The 20,374-nt window shown below is 50.0% G+C and overlaps 1 protein-coding gene across 1 annotated transcript in view; it reads left to right on the top strand.

Moving 5' to 3' along the window:
* LOC147701459 (insulin-like growth factor 3.L) overlaps positions 1-20,374 on the top strand; it is a 237,490-nt gene that overhangs the window by 41,657 nt on the left and 175,459 nt on the right. The gene's annotated exons all lie outside the window — the stretch shown is intronic.

The following is a 20,374-nucleotide window of genomic DNA, read 5'->3' as shown; positions in this document are numbered from 1 at the left end:
GTGACATCCATTTCCCAATTGCCGACATGCCCTGGTTGAACAAGATGGCTTTCGGAGGCCCATCATTTTTGACGGCAAGGACCAATTGGGTGTCATCAGCGTATGACGTGAGGCTCATCCCGTGTGCCCTGATGACATTGGCAAGGTCCGACACATAAATGTTAAATAGTGTCGGACTAAGGGATGAGCCTTGGGGGACTCCACATGGTAGTGACAGGGGGGAGGATTCAAAAGGTCCTACAGTGACGACCTGGGTTCTGTTAGCCAGGAAGGAGGCAAGAAGATTTTTAGCGTTGCCTCGAATGCCTATGCTCTCGACACGGTCGACCAAGGTGGTATGGTCGACCGTGTCGAAGGCCGCCGATAGATCCAGTAATATCAGGACAGCGGTGCCTCCCGCATCCCGAATGGATCTGATGTCATCCGCCGCTTTGACCAAGGCCGTCTCAGTTCCGTGGAAACGACGGACGCACTTGTTTGTAACGTATTTTCAAAACACACCTTACTATCATAACTTAGATTTATCTGTTGAAATTATCATTTACGTCCCCCTTTCATATTACTGAAATAATTCTTATCACTCACATTATAGCCTTATAGCCTACCGTAGCGGGCTATACCAGCTATTAAAGGCCCGTTCCAGTGTTAAAGGTCCGGGCCGAAGGCCGGTATAGTCCAGCTACGAAGGGCTTTAAGGCTATTAGAACATTCTGCCACTAGAGGGCAGAATGTTCCAACAAATAAAACAAAGGCCTCTCGGAGTTCAAGGGGTTTAAATTCCCTCGGGCTCCAAGAGGCCTTTGAAAACAACATTGGAATATTGCTTTGCGGACTTTTACCGGCCCCTAAAAGCATGGGGCACTCCATTGTCATCAATCAGACCCTCCAGGATTTCGAGATTTTGCAGTGTGCTGCGAAATCGGCACTTTTGTAAAAATGCTGCGATTTTTACAAAAGTGCCGGTGAAATCGGCACTTTTGTGAAACAAAAGTGCCAGTGAAATCTGCACGTTTGCAGCTGCGTCCGGGGATACAAACCAAACCCTGATGCCCTTTACCAGAGACACTCTCCCCCATGGCCACATCATCGCCTGTACCAGACGAGACAACATTCAGACCTCCATTACAAGACTCAAAGAGAATCCTTCCACCTCCTGTAGTCTGACACCACAGCCGTGCATCTCTGTGTATCTTCAGCATAATTAGAGGAGTGCAAGAGAGAGACTCCTTCCGACACAGCTGTTCCGGGTATGCCCCCACGAGAATCCATGCTCCCAGATGAAGTCTCCTTCCTGGTAATTGACACCAGCTCTTCAAGTGACCGAGTATCCTCTGTTGCTTGGACTAACAAATCTGCAATTGAGGGCTGTCGCTGGGCTGTTAACACCCGCTGCCCCCACTGGTAGTCTTCCTGATTAAGTACCTTCTTCGATGCTGCAGCTTGAGAACGGATTTCTGATACCTTGTGGGCATTTGCCTTTGTTTTTCTCACTCCTGTGCTGCTGCAATCCATCTTCAAGCAGCCTTGTCTGGCTGCATGCTGTGGAGGCGCCACAACTTCTGTCCGTTCTTGGGCGGCATGCTCCACCCTGAGAGACGCCGTGCCAAAATGCAGCCGAGAGCGATGACTGCCCAAGGTGCATTCCGTGAGACAATTGTGGCTGAGATGAGCAGGACATGGACCTCCATCTCCTGTGTGCTCTGTTGGGTAACTTGCGGTTTTAGACAGGTGCGAGGTCTCCACCCGGAGTAGCATTGCATTCCTAGCTGCCTTTCTGACTACCTCTCATCTGTCATGGCTGGAGAACAGCTAGAGCTAGGAGGGAGCGACATGTAAAGTGTGTTACTCGATCTCCATCTTGCTTCCAAGCATAGTGATGTAGATTCTCAAAGAAATGTAATCTTATAAACCGCTTGTTTTCTTACATTCCCATTGTGACTTCGTAGAGGTAGACAGTATGGTCCGCTGTGCCGTCCAGGTATGGCACCCTGGTTACTGGATGGTACGGTAGGTTGTACTGTTCCATTATACTGTATTATTGTGTCATAATGCTGTTATGTTTAAAACATTTACATAAGAATACAAAAGTGAAACATGAAAAGAATGGGAATGCTGCTACAATAGTGTGTACTTGCACTTGGATGGTTACTGATGTATGTGTGTTGCGTGTATGCATATCAGAATGTGTGTGCATAGTGCTCACTGTATTGGCATTTGTGCATACTTTGGAATATATGTACACAGATGCTGCTCACTATATTGGTGTATGTGCATTCTTCGTAATGTGTGACACAGGTGGTGCAGTATGTATTAGAGTGTCCGTGCACACTTTGAAATGTGTGCACAGCGGGTAATCACTGTACTGGCATTTAAGCATACTTAAGAATGTGTGCACTGTGGGTGTTGAATGCACTTGGATATATGTATACTTCGGAATGTGTGCACATATGGTGCTTACCATACTGGCATATATGCATAGCTTCATGTTGTTAATTATCTCAAAAAACAAAGATATCTGTGTTTGTTGTATGAAAAATGGCCAAATAAAATGCTACAAAATTGCCGCTAAATTTCCATATTTGTGCCGCTAAATTTCCATTTTTTTGCCGCTAAATTTGCTAATCTATGCCGCTATATCCTCGGGGGTCTGATCAATGGAGCTCCCAACATTCCAATGTTCTAATTACCTTACGCACCACCTTTCAAGTAATGTCACTTGCGCACTTCCACACACAGTCTTGTCACCTAACTCGCCATGCTGCATTAACTATAATTCGCCCCTCTAGTGAGTTCTTAGGTGATTTTACTCTGTGAAAAATGCTGACCTCCGGCCATATTTGAAAGAAAACTGTTTTCTCTCATGATTTTCTCATAGAGGTTATGGAAGTTGTTCCAGAAGCTAAATGAGAGCATGCATTACATTCACACTATCTTCCTCAGCCATGTGAGAATGAAGTCTGATTTTCTGACTAAAATATGTACTTCCAACAACTCTGAGGGTTAATTCCTTAGTGATCAACTGCAGCTTCAACACGGAGTTCTAATGAGCAACTAGAATACTAACATTCTATACAAATGATACAGGGTGGCACACTTGGATGCCAGCTTGATGGGATCACAGCTGTAAACTGAAATCACTTCCTACAGAGGAGACTGCAGTAAAAGAAAAAAATTAAGGGGTTCTGTTTGTCATAGAAATTGTAGTTAGTGCTCTAGAAAGCAAAAATGAGACATATTTTCTATTAGCTCTCAAATATCTTCCTGCTCCATGTTAGTACACCATTCTGAAATACATAGAAACATGTACTTACCTCCTTATTGATCAACTAAAGCTTCGCCACACATTTCTAAAGAACAAAAAGAGTGATAACATTCTGATTTTATAGACACCATCTTAATGGAATCCCAGCAGTAAAACTGGAAGGAATTTCCTACAGAGGATACTGCAGTAAATGAAGGAATAAGGGGGGTTCTTTCTGTCATAGAAATTATGGTTAGTGCTCTAGAAAGCTGAAATGAGAATACTTTTTCTATGAGTTCTCAAATATCTTCCTCATCCATTTTATTCTGAAATTCAGAGAGAAACATGTACTTCCAGCCCCACTAGCAAGCTGTCAGTTAACAAACTAGTAATCAACTACAGCATCACCACAGAGTTCTGATGAACAACTAGAGTGCTAACGTTTTGTATTCAACACAAAAGTGAAGCCTTCTTGGGTGCTGTTGGACCCGGCCCGTTGGGCAGGTTCACCCCTAGACTTTTTGCTTTTTCCTAGCCTGTTTATGGAACCTGGTGGTGGTGATTTTAGGCCTCTGCGCACTTTTTCACTGTGGTACAGTGCAAAGTGCTTGAGCTCTCTGTAAATGAGTGGTGAGTGACCTGCCCTCCCATAGCAATGAATGGGGAATATATATGCCCATGGTAGTTTCTGATGTGTGGGGAGTGCAGGGGCGAGTTTGGTATGTACGAACTCGTGAGAATGAATGCTGCAAAATGATATATGCGGCATGACTGTGTCTAGTCTAGAAGTACTACTTTTGGAAGTTGGCATATTTTGTGTAAGTTGTTGCTAGCGTGTGATTGGCTGGTGAGCCTGGCCCAGAGTGCCTGGGCCTGCTTGTGGATTGACTGTCTGGTTTGAGGATGACAGGGGCTGGAGAGCCCAGGAGGTAGTCTGAAGTCAGCCCATGGATGAAAGGCAGCATCTGCTGCCAGGGAAGTGGGAGGAGATGGCACCTGATAGTGAAGGGCTGTGCCTGCCTAACTACAAAGCTGGCTCCACCTCCCGCTGGGTGACTGTCACCTCTGTCCCTGATACTGAGGGGACTTCCCTGTAACCAGTTCTAGCTGGTTCTCACACTGCCTGCTTCAAAGGACTTCAAAGGACTTCAAAGACTTTTCACTGTATAAGAAGGGGCTGTGCCCCCTTCCAAAATGTTCTTGTTTCTGACTTGAATCTACCAGGGGCGGGCGCTGCCCAGCCCCTGGATGCCTGGAGGACTTCTGGGGGACCCCTCTGCCTTGCCTGGGCTGATGGGGGGGACTTTGCTTTGCCCTGGAAGCCCTGTCCTGTGTGCTGGGACCTTGCTGCTGGAGACTTTGCTTTAGCCAAGGCTTATTATAGCCTAAAGAGCGCCTGGAGGACTTGGTTTCTGGACTTTCTGTGCCTTTGGTGCAGGGAGCGCTTCGTGGTGACCTCTGGACCTTTTGTGGGTCCCTAGCGCTGGAGAGCGCTTTTTGCGAGCATTTTACCGCCACGCATTTTGCGTGGGGATTGGCAGGTGCCTACCCTGCAATTTTGCCCGCATTTTAATTATTATTTTGATCGCGAGTGCCCACCTCGCTAATGGCCGTAATTTTATTTTCCTCGAGGGAGCCCACTCCTCGGGAAACTCAGCCCCCGCCTGCCTGAGCTAGAGACGGGCCGCCGCGCTGCCCGCGGCGACCCGGAAGTGGTTAGCCGGCTGGCAAATCCTGGCGCGGCCGGCCGGAAGGTCCCGCCCCCGCAGTCCGGGGGAAGGAAAGAAGAGCATGCTGATGGCGTGTTGCGGGGCTCCCATGACCAGAGGGAGCCCCGGAAAGAGAGCACCGCCCGCCGCCTGGAGAGCGAGAGGAGCAGACCGGGAGAGCGAGGCCGGCCCCGCAGCGGAGGAAGGAGCCTGCCCTGGTCCCGACGCCGGAGAGAGAGGAAAAGCAGCCGGTGAGTTGGGGCCGGCTGGGCAGAGTGGGGCCGGTGTGGTGGTGGCAGAGGGGGGCGTCGGGGCACATTACCGGTGCCCCCCCCCCGTGGGCTGCTAGCATGTAGGGCGGCCCCAGATGGCAGCGGGCCGCCCCACCGTCGAGGGCATTGTTGTTGTTGAGCCCTGAGAGAGGCTCGTGGGGGCATTTTGGTCTGTTTGGAGCCCGAGGGGCTCCCTGCCCGCATTTCTTTTGCTCGAGTCCCCCGTGAGGGACTCCAACGACCCCCGCAGTTTGATTAGAGCCTGTTGAGGCTCAGAGGGGCCATTTTCAGGACGTCGAGCCCCAGAGGGGGGCTCCAACGACCCCATATTTCTTTGAAGAGCCTGTTAGGCTCAAGGGGCATTATTGTGGCCAGAGCCTGAGAGCTCCAACGCTTTGGGGGCATGTTTTGCTGTAGAGCCTGTGTGGCTCAGAGTGGTGCAGTTTTGCTTAGGGTCAGTGAAGGCCCTGCCACAGATTTTGATTCCCAGCTGCCCAGCAATTAGTGGGCAGCTGCACCGTTTAGGCCTTCTCTGTGAGTTCCCAGCTGCCCAGCACTTTGTGGGCAGCTGCCACGTTTAGGCTTTTGTACTTTGCGACTGGCGCTGCATGGCAGCGCGCTCTGACACTGGACTCAGGGCATCCTTGCCCCACAAGGCCAGTTGGCCTAGGGACTGCCACAGGTGGTGGCTTATGTAAGTTATGCGCAATGTGATTTCTATGGTTTTAATAGTAATTGCCTACTGTGTGTTTTTGCGCTATTGGGTTGTTCTGGCACCTCTGAATGTTTTTAGGCATCATGTGTCTTCCTTTCCATGCGCTGCACCTCAGAATGTTTAGTCATCATGTGTCTTCTTGCGCTGCACCCCTGAATGTATTTTATTGCATCATGTGCTTTATTCTTAACACCTCTGAATGTTTTTAGGCATCATGTGTTTCTCTTTATTACTCCTCTGAATGTGTTACATGCATCATGGGTAATGTGTTCTGGTATACCCCTAAATGTATTTTATCCTTAGGTGGTTGTCCTTTTTAATACAGGTGGTCCTAGTAAGGTCCTGGTTCCTGTTACCAGTGGATACTGGTTGTGATCTTTGTGATTACCATTTTAGGTTTATTATTTCTTATTCTAGAAGTGCTATATCTGACTATGACAGTGGCCCATGTGGCCCTGTCTTGTGAATAATCCCATGTGAATATTGCCCGTGCCAGTTGGCACAATGTATATGTGTGATTTTATCTGATGTGTTTTTACAATACAAAAGTTCTTTTTATAATAACCTTGTGTGGAGTCTCTTTTGTGGTGTGCCTAGTATGTTGTTGCTGTTGTGCGCTGGCGCAAATGCTTTACACATTGCCTCCGAGTTTAGCCTTACTGCTTGTGCCAAGCTACCAAGGGGGTGAGCAGGGGTTATCTTGGCGTGTGACTTCCTTGCCCTGACTAGAATGGTGGTTTCTGCCTGGCTTTGGCGTCAGCCTTAGCCTACCAGAAATAGCCAGTACTAACATTGTTGGTCAGCGGTGCGGATTTGGACTTGTGTTTGCGCAGTGCCATAGCGACAACTGGCTACATTACAAAACTCTGCAATTTTTTTCAGATAGTCACATGTTTGGGGTTATTATTTTTGATTTTTTTCCTCAAGAGTGTTATTTTCAAATGTGTTCTTGCGCTTTATGTTTAGTGGCAGATGAGAGAAAGTGACAGGGCGGGACGCCAGTAGAGGGGGAGGTTCCCATAGATTAGGAATCCCTTGCTGGGTCCAGTGTCCAATCCCAAATCCTGTCCCTGTGTGGGTAGATGGAAGAGAGGGAGTGTGAGGAGAAATGACTAGCTCAGGAGGGTGGTTGTTCCCTGAGTGTAGTGTGTGTGTCTGGATTCCCCAGTGTGGTAGGATCCAGTGGTGGCAGCTTAAATGTGTCCAGTGCGTGTGAAGTCCCATTCCCAGTTCCCAGAGTATGGTGCCTGGTGCTCAGTAAGAGGGTGACAGGTTATGAGTCAAAGGCAGTAAGGAACTGTCTCACCAGTCTGGAGGGGGAGTGTGTGGATGAGTGGTGTCTTGAACTGGAGGAGTTGGTGTGAGTTTTTTTTTAAGGAGCTTGCACGTGAGGTGTACCTCTGGTGGTGTGCAGGAGGTCCTGCAGAGGCACTGGACAAGAAGGTGGATGTCTGGCGGTGTGCTAGATGTCTTGCAGAGGCATTAGGAAGTGATTCTAAAAGGAGTGGCTTGTGTATCTGATGATCCTGTGAAGGGGAAGAGGTTCATGTGTAACCCAGCTAGGTCCCAGTAGTATGGTAGGGGTGTAGGGGCTCACGCCCTGTCTCAGTGGAGGCAGAGTGAGTGTGGGACGGTGTGTCCCACGTTGGCCTGAAACCCTATCTCAGGGCCTGGAGGGTTCCCTAAGGGAGCGCCAGGTCAGGGACCTAAGCTGTACATAGGTCATTTGAGGAGGATCTTCCTGTGTCCAGAGGACGGGGAGTGTCTGTAACCAGAACTCCGGCGGTCCTAGTGTTGGGCAGTACCGCTCCTAAGTGGAGGGTGCAGAAGTCCTGGCTCGCTGAGCATTTGACTGTCTAGAGTGCTTGACCATTTGTGGGGCCTCTGGAGGTCGTTCCCCGAGGAGGGGGGAAAGCCAGGTTGGGGTTGTGGCCTGACCTGGAAGGAGTACTGGAGGAGAGTGTGTCGCTGATATGCCGCTGGCGTGTGCTCTGTCTGAGCCTGAGACATACTGGAAGGGGGTGCAGAGGGACAGTGCCCTTACTTCTGACTCCGGTGCAACCTGAGGGTTTAGATCTTAGGTTGGGAGAAACTTCTAGGTCAAGAGGAATCTCTGCCAAAGTGGATCAGCTGAAGAGACTGAGGGGGCTGCCCTTGCTGTGTGTTCTGGGGCTCACCTGCAGTTTGTTGTTTCCACCAAGGTAGATGAAAGGGGGCTTTGCTGTGTGCTGTGTCCCCCCACCTGCTTGAAGAGGGACTGTGCTGTGTGCTTTGTACCTCAGGAGTGGAATAGTTTCCAGGTGGTAGACCAGTGATGGAGTGAGGTCCTAATCTGGTAGGAGAATTGTGTTCTGGTGAAGTGCTTTTCTGTGAGGGTGCGGAAACCCAGAAGTAGAGGTAGGGTGGGGCATTCTTGCCCGTGACCTCTGGTCAGCCTGAGGGTGTGGTCCCTAGGTTGAAGGATCAGTGGTAGTTGTAGCAACACTGAGAGAGTGGAGAATGGCTATTGTATGCCAGGGGTTACTACCCCCCGCTCTTTGGATTGGTTAGGACCTGTAATTTGGATGGCCTATGGCCTGGTCTTGGCTGTGGATGACTAGGGAGTACCAGTGTGGTATCCTAGTTGTGTCGGAGAGTTATTGTTTGGAGGTAACCAGGTGGGTTCAGAGTGGCGTAAAACCGGAGGGTGTCCCTGCTGTGCGGGTCCGTGTCCGTGTTTTGTCGCCCAAAGCAAGGAGCCCATCAGTGGAGTGATTGGTCTACCCTGCGTTTTGGCTGGAAGGGGGTTGTGTTGGACCCGGCCCGTTGGGCAGGTTCACCCCTAGACTTTTCGCTTTTTCCTAGCCTGTTTATGGAACTTGGTGGTGGTGATTTTAGGCCTCTGCACACTTTTTCACTGTGGTACAGTGCAAAGTGCTTGAGCTCTCTGTGAATGAGTGGTGAGTGACCTGCCCTCCCATAGGAATGAATGGGGAATATATATGCCCATGGTAGTTCCTGATGTGTGGGGAGTGCAGGGGCGAGTTTGGTATGTACGAACTCATGAGAATGAATGCTGCAAAATGATATACGCGGCATGACTGTGTCTAGTCTAGAAGTACTACTTTTGGAAGTTGGCATATTTTGTGTAAGTTGTTGCTAGCGTGTGATTGGCTGGTGAACCTGGCCCAGAGTGCCTGGGCCTGCTTGTGGATTGACTGTCTGGTTTGAGGATGACAGGGGCTGGAGAGCCCAGGAGGTTGTCTGAAGTCAGCCCATGGATGAAAGGCAGCATCTGCTGCCAGGGAAGTGGGAGGAGATGGCACCTGATAGTGAAGGGCTGTACCTGCCTAACTACAAAGCTGGCTCCACCTCCCACTGGGCGACTGTCACCACTGTCCCTGATACTGAGGGGACTTCCCTGTAACCAGTTCTAGCTGGTTCTCACACTGCCTGCTTCAAAGGACTTCAAAGGACTTCAAAGACTTTTCACTGTATAAGAAGGGGCTGTGCCCCCTTCCAAAATGTTCTTGTTTCTGACTTAAATCTACCAGGGGCGGGCACTGCCCAGCCCCTGGATGCCTGGAGGACTTCTGGGGGACCCCTCTGCCTTGCCTGGGCTGATGGGGGGACTTTGCTTTGCCCTGGAAGCCCTGTCCTGTGTGCTGGGACCTTGCTGCTGGAGACTTTGCTTTTGCCAAGGCTTATTATAGCCTAAAGAGCGCCTGGAGGACTTGGTTGCTGGACTTTCTGTGCCTTTGGTGCAGGGAGCGCTTCGTGGTGACCTCTGGACCTTTTGTGGGTCCCTAGCGCTGGAGAGCGCTTTTTGCGAGCATTTTACCGCCACGCATTTTGCGTGGGGATTGGCAGGTGCCTACCCTGCAATTTTGCCCGCATTTTAATTATTATTTTGATCGCGAGTGCCCACCTCGCTCATGGCCGTAATTTTATTTTCCTCGAGGGAGCCCACTCCTCGGGAAACTCAGCCCCCGCCTGCCTGAGCTAGAGACGGGCCGCCGCGCTGCCCGCGGCGACCCGGAAGTGGTTAGCCGGCCGGCAAATCCTGGCGTGGCCGGCCGGAAGGTCCCGCCCCCGCAGTCCGGGGGAAGGAAAGAAGAGCATGCTGATGGCGTGTTGCGGGGCTCCCATGACCAGAGGGAGCCCCGGAAAGAGAGCACCGCCCGCCGCCTGGAGAGCGAGAGGAGCAGACCGGGAGAGCGAGGCCGGCACCGCAGCGGAGGAAGAAGCCTGCCCTGGTCCCGACGCCGGAGAGAGAGGAAAAGCAGCCGGTGAGTTGGGGCCGGCTGGGCAGAGTGGGGCCGGTGTGGTGGTGGCAGAGGGGGGCGTCGGGGCACATTACCGGTGCCCGCCCCCCCGTGGGCTGCTAGCATGTAGGGCGGCCCCAGATGGCAGCGGGCCGCCCCACCGTCGAGGGCATTGGTGTTGTTGAGCCCTGAGAGAGACTCGTGGGGGCATTTTGGTCTGTTTGGAGCCCGAGGGGCTCCCTGCCCGCATTTCTTTTGCTCGAGTCCCCCGTGAGGGACTCCAACGACCCCCGCAGTTTGTTTAGAGCCTGTTGAGGCTCAGAGGGGCCATTTTCAGGACGTCGAGCCCCAGAGGGGGGCTCCAACGACCCCATATTTCTTTGAAGAGCCTGTTAGGCTCAAGGGGCATTGTTGTGGCCAAAGCCTGAGAGCTCCAACGCTTTGGGGGCATGTTTTGCTGTAGAGCCTGTGTGGCTCAGAGTGGTGCAGTTTTGCTTAGGGTCAGTGAAGGCCCTGCCACAGATTTTGATTCCCAGCTGCCCAGCAATTAGTGGGCAGCTGCACCGTTTAGGCCTTCTCTGTGAGTTCCCAGCTGCCCAGCACTTTGAGGCAGCTGCCACGTTTAGGCTTTTGTACTTTGCGACTGGCGCTGCATGGCAGCGCGCTCTGACATTGGACTCAGGGCATCCTTGCCCCACATTTCCAGTTGGCCTAGGGACTGCCACAGGTGGTGGCTTATGTAAGTTATGCGCAATGTGATTTCTATGGTTTTAATAGTAATTGCCTACTGTGTGTTTTTGCGCTATTGTGTTGTTCTGGCACCTCTGAATGTTTTTAGGCATCATGTGTCTTCCTTTCCATGCACTGCACCTCTGAATGTTTAGTCATCATGTGTCTTCTTGCGCTGCACCCCTGAATGTATTTTATTGCATCATGTGCTTTATTCTTAACACCTCTGAATGTTTTAGGCATCATGTGTTTCTCTTTATTACTCCTCTGAATGTGTTACATGCATCATGGGTAATGTGTTCTGGTATACCCCTAAATGTATTTTATCCTTAGGTGGTTGTCCTTTTTAATACAGGTGGTCCTAGTAAGGTCCTGGTTCCTGTTACCAGTGGATACTGGTTTTGATCTTTGTGATTACCATTTTAGGTTTATTATTTCTTATTCTAGAAGTGCTATATCTGACTATGACAGTGGCCCATGTGGCCCTGTCTTGTGAATAATCCCATGTGAATATTGCCCGTGCCAGTTGGCACAATGTATATGTGTGATTTTATCTGATGTGTTTTTACAATACAAAAGTTATTTTTATAATAACCTTGTGTGGAGTCTCTTTTGTGGTGTGCCTAGTATGTTGTTGCTGTTGTGCGCTGGCGCAAATGCTTTACACATTGCCTCCGAGTTTAGCCTTACTGCTTGTGCCAAGCTACCAAGGGGGGAGCAGGGGTTATCTTGGCGTGTGACTTCCTTGCCCTGACTAGAATGGTGGTTTCTGCCTGGCTTTGGCGTCAGCCTTAGCCTACCAGAAATAGCCAGTTCTAACAGGTGCCATTTATAGGGTCGAGACTGTGTAAACAGCATGCGGTAGCGCATGTGCTCTTCATTGTGAGACACTATTGCGTACAATAAGGGGCTTGCAATTGCCTATTGCTTATCATTCGTTGGCTTAATGGGCACTCTTTTTTTCTGCCTCCTAATTAGCCAGCGTGTGCTTTACCTTCACTTCCTGTTGTACTGTGGAGCATGGACCAAGTTCAGATTTATTCACTTTAATTAGTGTCACTCCGCTGATAGCGCTGTAATTCAGGAAATCTTCCCATTGTCTGTGTTTCTTTACCCTCTCCAACCCTGACATTATAGCACTTTTACCACAACTTTTAGCCCTTTTGCATGGCTGAAATGTATGAAAAAATGACGCTGTGCTGCATTATAGTGATGTGAAAAAAGCGCTATGACCATACATCTCCCATAAGAGTGCTTAAGATGTATCTATCCAATCTCATTTTACAGTATGAGACTGCTCACAATCACAACGTATATGTACAACTTCATTTTACAGTATATTGTCATAAGTAATGTATTGTCCAGAAAGCGCACATCAGTGACATGTCCATAGGAATTCTAATTCATTAAATGATCAACTGTTCTGTAGAATATTAATTTACGGCAGGTAGGCAACTAAGGTTCGCTAAGAAAGGCAACAATGTTATCTGCAGGAATTGCACTGGAAGAACTGTCAAATAAAATATCAAGACTCTGGCGTCTCAAAACATTGGCAGTGCAGCAACAAAAGAGAAGGGTGAGTTTATGGGAACCAAGGGTTAGGCTGGTCGCATCACAAGGATATTTATCGGATTGGGCTGTTACAGATAATCTGACACCACAATATAGTTTTTTGTGTTATCTGACGGAATCATTATGTTCTGCAGTTCACACAACATAACTGGCATGTTCGAGGCATATGGGCTGCTGAATTCATATCTGTGCATAGATCGCCGCCTAGTGTTGGGTCCGGATGATTGCACATTGTTGTCCTGGAAGAGTCTTCGAAGTATCACGAGATAGGTGGCTCCTCCCCTGGACTACAGTGCGCATGGGCATCGACTCCATCCTCAGATTGTTTTTTTTCCTCCATTGGGTTCGGATGTCTTTGAATTCCCTCTTGTCGGAATCGATAGAAAACTTTCTTGAGACCAAAAGGTCTTTAGTCTAATACGTCGGTATAGTCTTGCGTTCGGTCTTAGTTCTTCCAGCTCGGTTCCGAGCCGGATTCTCTACACCCGCGTGCTCTCGGTGCGGAAGGCCCAGTCGACGCTCCAGACCTATCGACCGTCCATCATGGACCGAAGTCCATTCAAGAGATGTCCCGTCTGCAACTCGAAGTATCCCCACATCAACGTCCACCCGGTGTGCAACAAGTGTCTGTCGCCGGACCACGATGAAGCCAAGTGTATGGCTTGTTCACGCTTCAGGTCCAAGAAGACGCTTAAGCTTCGACGAGCTGCGCGCCAGGTGGCCCAGCATGCTGCACCGGCGCCTGTGGACATCTTCGATGCAGGGGATGTCGAGGACGAATCTACAGGACAATACTGAGTCGAACCCCGCGTCGGACGTCGACTACGACTACGACGCGGATGCAGAGATGTTCGAGGCCGAAGAAGTCGTCGACGAGGCCCTCGGGGCCATGGAGGATAGCTCGGACGAAGAGCTTCCTCAAACTGACTCTGGGGCCGTGCCAAGTCATAAGGCTCAGGTCGAGGGATCGCCTTCGGGCCTTACCCAAGATCTTACTATGGGTTCTACGGCCCCGCCTTCGGGCTCGGCCACGGACATTGCTGTTGAGCCACACCCTGGTAAAACTAAACCAAAAGTGAAACCTACGGTCTCGACTCCAGACACTGCGCAGGTGCCGTCCTCGAAACCGAAAGCGCGCATCGCTTTGGTCAGCTCCAAGGCCTCGGAGCCCTCGGCGCCGAAGAAGCCGAAGGTTGCTGTCGAGCCGAAGGCTCAAGTCAAGGGCGTCGAGACGAAGTCTGCCGCGCCAAAGACTAAAGTGAAGGTGGTCGAGCCGAGCGCGTCGGCTCCGAAGACGGTCGACGCCGGCAAAGGCCTCAGCGACCCAAAGAAGGCTATCGGCGACCCGAAGAAAGCTCTCGGTGACCCGAAGAAACGGCTGGATGACCCGAAGGTTCTCGCGACTCCGCGTCAGCAGGACAAGGCCAAGGGCACCGCACCCCGAGAGTCGACTCCAGGTGAGGCCTCGAGGGATTCCATTGAACCGGCGCGCCCATCTGCCGCGTTCACCAAGAAGGTGACGGACTCCCTGCAGCGCATCAGGGACTGGACCGCGTCGGTCGGTCCGAAGGATCCTCCGCCTACAAAACCGGTGGAGAAACCACTTAAGGCGTCCACGCCCATCCATTTCACGTTGCCGCCAAAGACGGCGCTGAAGGCTTTCGCTCCTAAGGCGCCAGCGTGCCCGAGAAGGTCTCCTCGGCGCCGAAGTCGGCAGCGGTGGTCCCCGGCCCACAACCTCGTCGACCTTCAGTGGACGAGCATCAGGAGCACTTCATCGATGCCGAAACAGGCAGGCTTTCCCTCCACAAGCGGAAAATCGCCCCAGAACGCCCAATGGAGTCCTACAAGATCCCTCTCAAGAAAAAGAAGGACTCTGCTTTCACTCCCGTCTTGGTGGAACCACTTTCCCCACAGACTCATAATGTTTCGCCCACTTACTCTGATGTGGACGCTGGAGAGGGGGATGATGAGGATGAGTACAGTTATCCTGTCTATACAGACCCTGAGGATACCAACGAACCCTGGGCCGCTGGTGGTGACCCTGGTGATCCTCAATCAGGACAAGACCCTCAACTATTTTCTGCAAAAACGTCCCCTACAGAAGACTCTGCAGCTTTCAATGCCCTCATTGAGAGGGCAGCTAACAATCACAACGTCCAGCTCCATGCTGACCCTGTGGATGTCGACTTCCTTTTTGAAACCTTCTCAGTCTCAGAAAAAACTGTTAAAACTCTGCCTATGCTGAAAGGTGTTTTAAAACATGCTGCCGAGATCTTTAAAGAACCTACCAGGGCGAGGGTGATAAACCCTAGGATTGAGAAAAAATACAAGTCAACGCCTACTGATCCTACCTACATCAAAGGACAGTTGCCTCTGGACTCCCTTGTCGTCTCGAATGCCCGGAAGAGGGATAATTCTCAGACTACGGGTGATGCTCCTCCCCCAGACAAAGAATCCAGGGTCTTTGAGGCATCGGGGAAGAGAGTAGCAGCACAGGCAGCCAACATCTGGCGCATTTCTAACACAGAAGCGCTTCTGGCGAGGTATGACAGGGCACACTACGACACACTGGAGACCCTGTTGCAGCACCTGCCTGATGAATACAAGGAGGCGGCTGAGATGCTGATTCAGGAAGGGAAGCTGATCTCTAACGCTTCAATTAAGTGCGCTCTGGGCGCGGCTGATACCGCTGCCAGGGCTATAAACACTAGTGTTATGCTACGGCGACATGCCTGGCTGAGAATCTCTGGATTTAAGCCAGAAATCTAAACCACCATCCTTAAACCAAACAGTCAACCCAGATCACCTGTTTGGCCCGGAGGTTGACACCACCCTAGAAAAAATTAAAAAGGACACGGAGACTGCGAAATCCATGGGTGCCTTACAGTCCCAGCAGTTTCGGGGTAGGTCTTTTCGTCGCTCAAGCACTAGAGGCGTTTCCAGGGGCCAGCTCTCCCAGTCCACGCAGTACTACAAGGGCAACACTCAGTCCACATACACCAACAAGAGTCGAGGTGGATATCGTGGTAACAGCGCCAAGGGCAGAGGTCGTGGAAACAACAGCTCCAGATCCTCTGCCACCAGCAAACAGTGACTCCTTGTCACTGCCCCCCGACCACACAACACCGGTCGGGGGGAGACTCCAGCAGTTCCTGCCGGTCTGGAAGTCCATCACCACAGACAGGTGGGTCAGGAAACTTGTTCAATACGGTTATTGTCTGGAGTTGACGTCCACTCCACCCAACATGCCCCCAAGAAACCGTCCTATGTCGGCCGAGCATTTGCACTTCAAGTTCAAGTTCAAAAGACCTTTATTCGAATTCCTTAAAATTCATAAAAGTACCGAACATAATTCATCAACAAAAATAAAGTAATTAAACATACAAATAGTAATTAAGAATCAATATACATATGACGTACCCTTTTATGCAGTGACAATACAATGTGTTTTAAAAACAATATGCTAATTTCCATAGTAATGTTAACAAAGCTGATTTATCATACTCATGGGTTTTCCATCGTTTTGCGTGCTCGTATAGCCAGTCTTAAAAAAGAACTGACACGAAAAGTCAGTTCATCACTATCCAAGGCAATTAACATGTTATATGAGTCTTGAAGAGTCAGTGGTCTGAATTTTTTAAAATACGGAGTTAAAAACCATTTGATATACACAGAATAAAATTTACAGAAAAATAAAAAGTGCAAATCATCCTGAGTGCTCACGCCATCACAGGGACATGAGGTAGAATCAACACTGTGACAATGTCCTAGTGGAAATGACAACATAAATTTTACTGTTCCTGCCCTTAAACGAAACAACAATGATCTCTCCCAGCTAGTCATAGGCAGCGAGAGGTAGGGCGGCAAAGTCGGTCCACACAAACCATTGCCTATATATTTCGTTACAGTTGATTTTTGTGATTCGCTTCTGAGCCTTTCATTGTTGTAAAGTGCATATAGTGCGTTCTTAACCTGAACTTTGTCCTGCGGTTCTATAGTTGTGGGATCATTAAACAAAGTTCCTCTGCCAACATCATTCAAAGATTTTAAAACTTCAGACAACCATGGAATTCTCATTCCATGATCGCTACTTAGACAGTCCTTTATAATATTCTGAGTAAGAGCAGCAGCTTCATTCTGCCAGATTCTGATCCAAAAGAGTGCCGGTCTTGCTCTAATAAAATCACTAATATATGGAGTGTTTAGTTCACTATGACAGATGAAGGTTGATGAGGAGATTGGTACACCCAACACTTTCCTGCAGAAGCGATTCTCCTCACTTTGGATGCATGGACTGTTTCTTGATCCCCATACCTCCGCTCCATACGTGGCAACAGGTGCGCACTGTAATTTAAAAATCTTTAAAATAGCCCTAGTGGCACCTATTTTCTTTGGGCGCGGGAGACTTAGAACAGAGTTGTTGGCTTTCGAGAACTTGCTCGTGGCGTGGGCCATATGCCCACTCCACGAGCCGTTCGCAGCGAAAACCAACCCTAAATATGGGAAATATTGCAGCAGGAAGTCACCGTTATGCTGCAAAAAGGAGCTATAGAGCTCGTGCCTATGCGAGAAAGATGCACAGGGGTCTAATCCCTGTACTTCTTAATATCAAAAAAGGACGGGTCCCTCAGGCCCATCCTGGACCTCAGGCCACTCAACCATTACATCCTGTCGGAGCACTTCCATATGCTGACCCTGCAGCAAGTTGCTCCCGTTGCTCAGTCAGGGGGATTTTCTCGCAACTTTAGACCTAAAGGATGCGTACTTTCACATTCCACTGCACCCTTCACACAGGAAGTACCTCCGGTTCACCATACAAAACCAGCACTACCAGTTCAAGGTTTTGCCTTTCGGTGTCACCACGGCACCCAGGGTGTTCACAAAGTGCCTGGCGACAGTGGCGGCGCACCTCAGGTGACGGAACATCCACGTCTACCCTTATCTGGACGACTGGCTCATCCAGGCAAAGTCAGCCCAGCAGTGTGCCGCCCACATGTCCCACACCATTCACCTCCTGCACGATCAGGGATTCTCACTGAATTACCCAAAATCCCACCTCCAGCCCGCCCACATACGGCAGTATCTGGGTGCGACTATAAACACTCTGGCGGCCACAGCACAGCCGAATTCAGTGAGAGTCAGCAGCATTCAATCGCTGATACAAAAATTCAGACCTCAACACTCGCTTCCAGCAAGAGTGTTCATGCAGTTGATAGGCATGATGGCCTCCTGCATTTCCATTGTCCCGCACGCGAGACTACATATGCGCCCGCTTCAGGAGTGCTTAGCACGTCAGTGGACTCAGGGTCACGGGCAGTTGAAAGACCTAGTGTTGGTGAGCGGTCGGGCATACAACTCTCTGCATTGGTGGAATCCACGAAACCTTTGCAAGGGCCGACCGTTCCAGGAGCCTGTGCCACAGATCATCCTGACAACGGACGCCTCTCTCCAGGGATGGGGAGCTCATGTACTCCATTACACAGTGCAGGGACTATGGACGCAACAGCAACGGAAGATGCACATCAATGTTCTCGAACTGATGGCGATCTTCATGGCACTCAAAGCCTTCAAAGTACATCTGTGCAACAAGGTCGTGTTGATCCGGACGGACAACATGACAGCCATGTACTACATTCAAAAGCAGGGAGGAACACACTCTCCGCAGCTGTCTCATCTGGCTCCGAGCATGTGGAAGTGGGCCATTCAGAGGAACATCTTCCTCATGGCAGAACACCTCCCGGGCAAGGACAATCAGATGGCGGACCTGCTCAGCAGGCACAGCCACCAAATGCACGAGTGGGAGATACATCCATCAGTACTCCAACTGTACTTCCAAAGGTGGGGTCATCCAGAGATAGACCTGTTCGCCACAAGGGAGAACGCAAAATGCCAAAGCTTCGCCGCCAGGTTACCACACCCACAGTCGCAGGGCAATGCGATATGGATGAACTGGTCAGGCAAATTTGCGTACGCTTTTCCCCCAGCACCTCTGATACCGCTGGTGGCACGCAAGCTCAGGCAGCACTCGATGACTCATCCTGGTTGCTCCAACGTGGGCTCGCCAACCATGGTACACCACGTTTCTAGAACTGTCCGTGGTACCGCATCAGAGGCTACGCCTCACACCCAGCCTTCTGACGCAGAGCCATGGCGACATTCAGCATCCAGATCCGCAACAGCTCAACCTGGCGATCTGGCTCCTGAAGTCTTAGAGTTTGGCTACCTGCACTTGCCTTCTGACTGTATGGACATCATTCGGGAGGCAAGGAAGCCCACCACCAGAGCAGGCTATGCGGCAAAATGGAAGCGGTTTGTCATTTATTGTGCAGACCACAACATTAACCCACTAGATGCATCTATTCAGAATATAATTTTTTACCTTTTCCATCTGTACAAATGTATTCTGGCCTATGCTTCCATTCGCATACATCTATCTGCAATGGCTGCTTATCTCCAGAACAGGCAGCACCTCTCACTTTTCAGAGTGCCTGCCATTAAGGCCTTTCTAGAAGGACTCAAACGAGTCATTCCTCCGCGGACTCCACCAGCTCCCAAGTGGAACCTCAATGTGGTCCTCACCCGGCTGATGGGTCCTCCCTTTGAACCACTGCATTCCTGCGAGATTCAATTCTTGACGTGGAAAGTGGCTTTCCTCATAGCGATTACATCGCTGCGGCGAGTTAATGAACTACAAGCACTAACTATCCAAGAGCCATTTATTCAAATTCATTCTAACAGGGTAGTGCTTCGCACTAACCCTAAATTCCTTCCTAAAGTTGTGTCTCAATTCCATATTAAACAGACTATTGAATTGCCTGTTTTCTTCCAAAATCCTGAGTCATTGGCGGAGAGAATGCTCCACACCCTTGACGTCTAGAGGGCCCTGATGTATTACATCGATAGGACCAAGGATTTTAGGAAAGCTAAACAACTCTTTGTTGCCTTTGCACCACACCACAAAGGTAACCCCATTTCCAAGGCTGGTATAGCTAGGTGGATCGTTAAATGTATCCAGATCTGCTATCTGAAAGCCAAACGTACTCTCACCATTCCACCAAGGGCCCACTCCACCAGAAAGTTGGGGGCCTCCATGGCATTCCTTGGAAATATTCCTTTGGAAGACATATGTAGAGCAGTCACATGGTCTACCACACACACATTTACAAAGCATTATTGTGTTGATGTGCACTCCAAACAGCAGGCAGCTGTAGGGCAGGCTGTTCTAAAAACACTTTTCCAAACTACTGCAGCTGGCATGGGCGGCCGCCGTTAATGGAGGGACTGCTATGTATTCTATGCACAGATATGAATTCAGCAGCCCACATGCCTCGAACCGAATATGCTACTTACCAGTATGCATCTGTTCTTGGCATGTAGGGCTGCTGACATTCATATCGCCCGCCCTCCTCCCCGGCGCCTGTAGCAGCTGCAGAATTCACACATACTTCTAGCATGGTCATCATTCACTTAGTTTCACTCCATCTTGGCCACAATGGCTAAAAACAATCTGAGGATGGAGTCGATGCCCATGCGCACTGTAGTCCAGGGGAGGAGCCACCTATCTCGTGATACTTCGAAGACTCTTCCAGGACAACAATGTGCAATCATCCGGACCCAACACTAGGCGGCGATCTATGCACAGATATGAATGTCAGCAGCCCTACATGCCAAGAACAGATGCATACTGGTAAGTAGCATATTCGTTAGCACTCCTGAGCATAGCAAGGACCTGAGTCTCTTTCATGTTGTTGTACTACGGAGCTGTACATATCAGCTTCCGGCAACTTCATATCCGAAAACATGATACATTTGATGTAGTCATGATTTCTGGAAAATTCATTAAATCCCAATAAAGTTTGTTTACAAAAAAAATAACTGGCATTTAGCAC

The sequence above is a fragment of the Lissotriton vulgaris genome, chromosome 7, assembly GCF_964263255.1.
Source record: "Lissotriton vulgaris chromosome 7, aLisVul1.2, whole genome shotgun sequence".
NCBI classification, from domain to species: domain Eukaryota; kingdom Metazoa; phylum Chordata; class Amphibia; order Caudata; family Salamandridae; genus Lissotriton; species Lissotriton vulgaris.
Note: the sequence above shows the minus strand (reverse complement) of the source record. Positions and strands in the feature narration are given on the sequence as shown.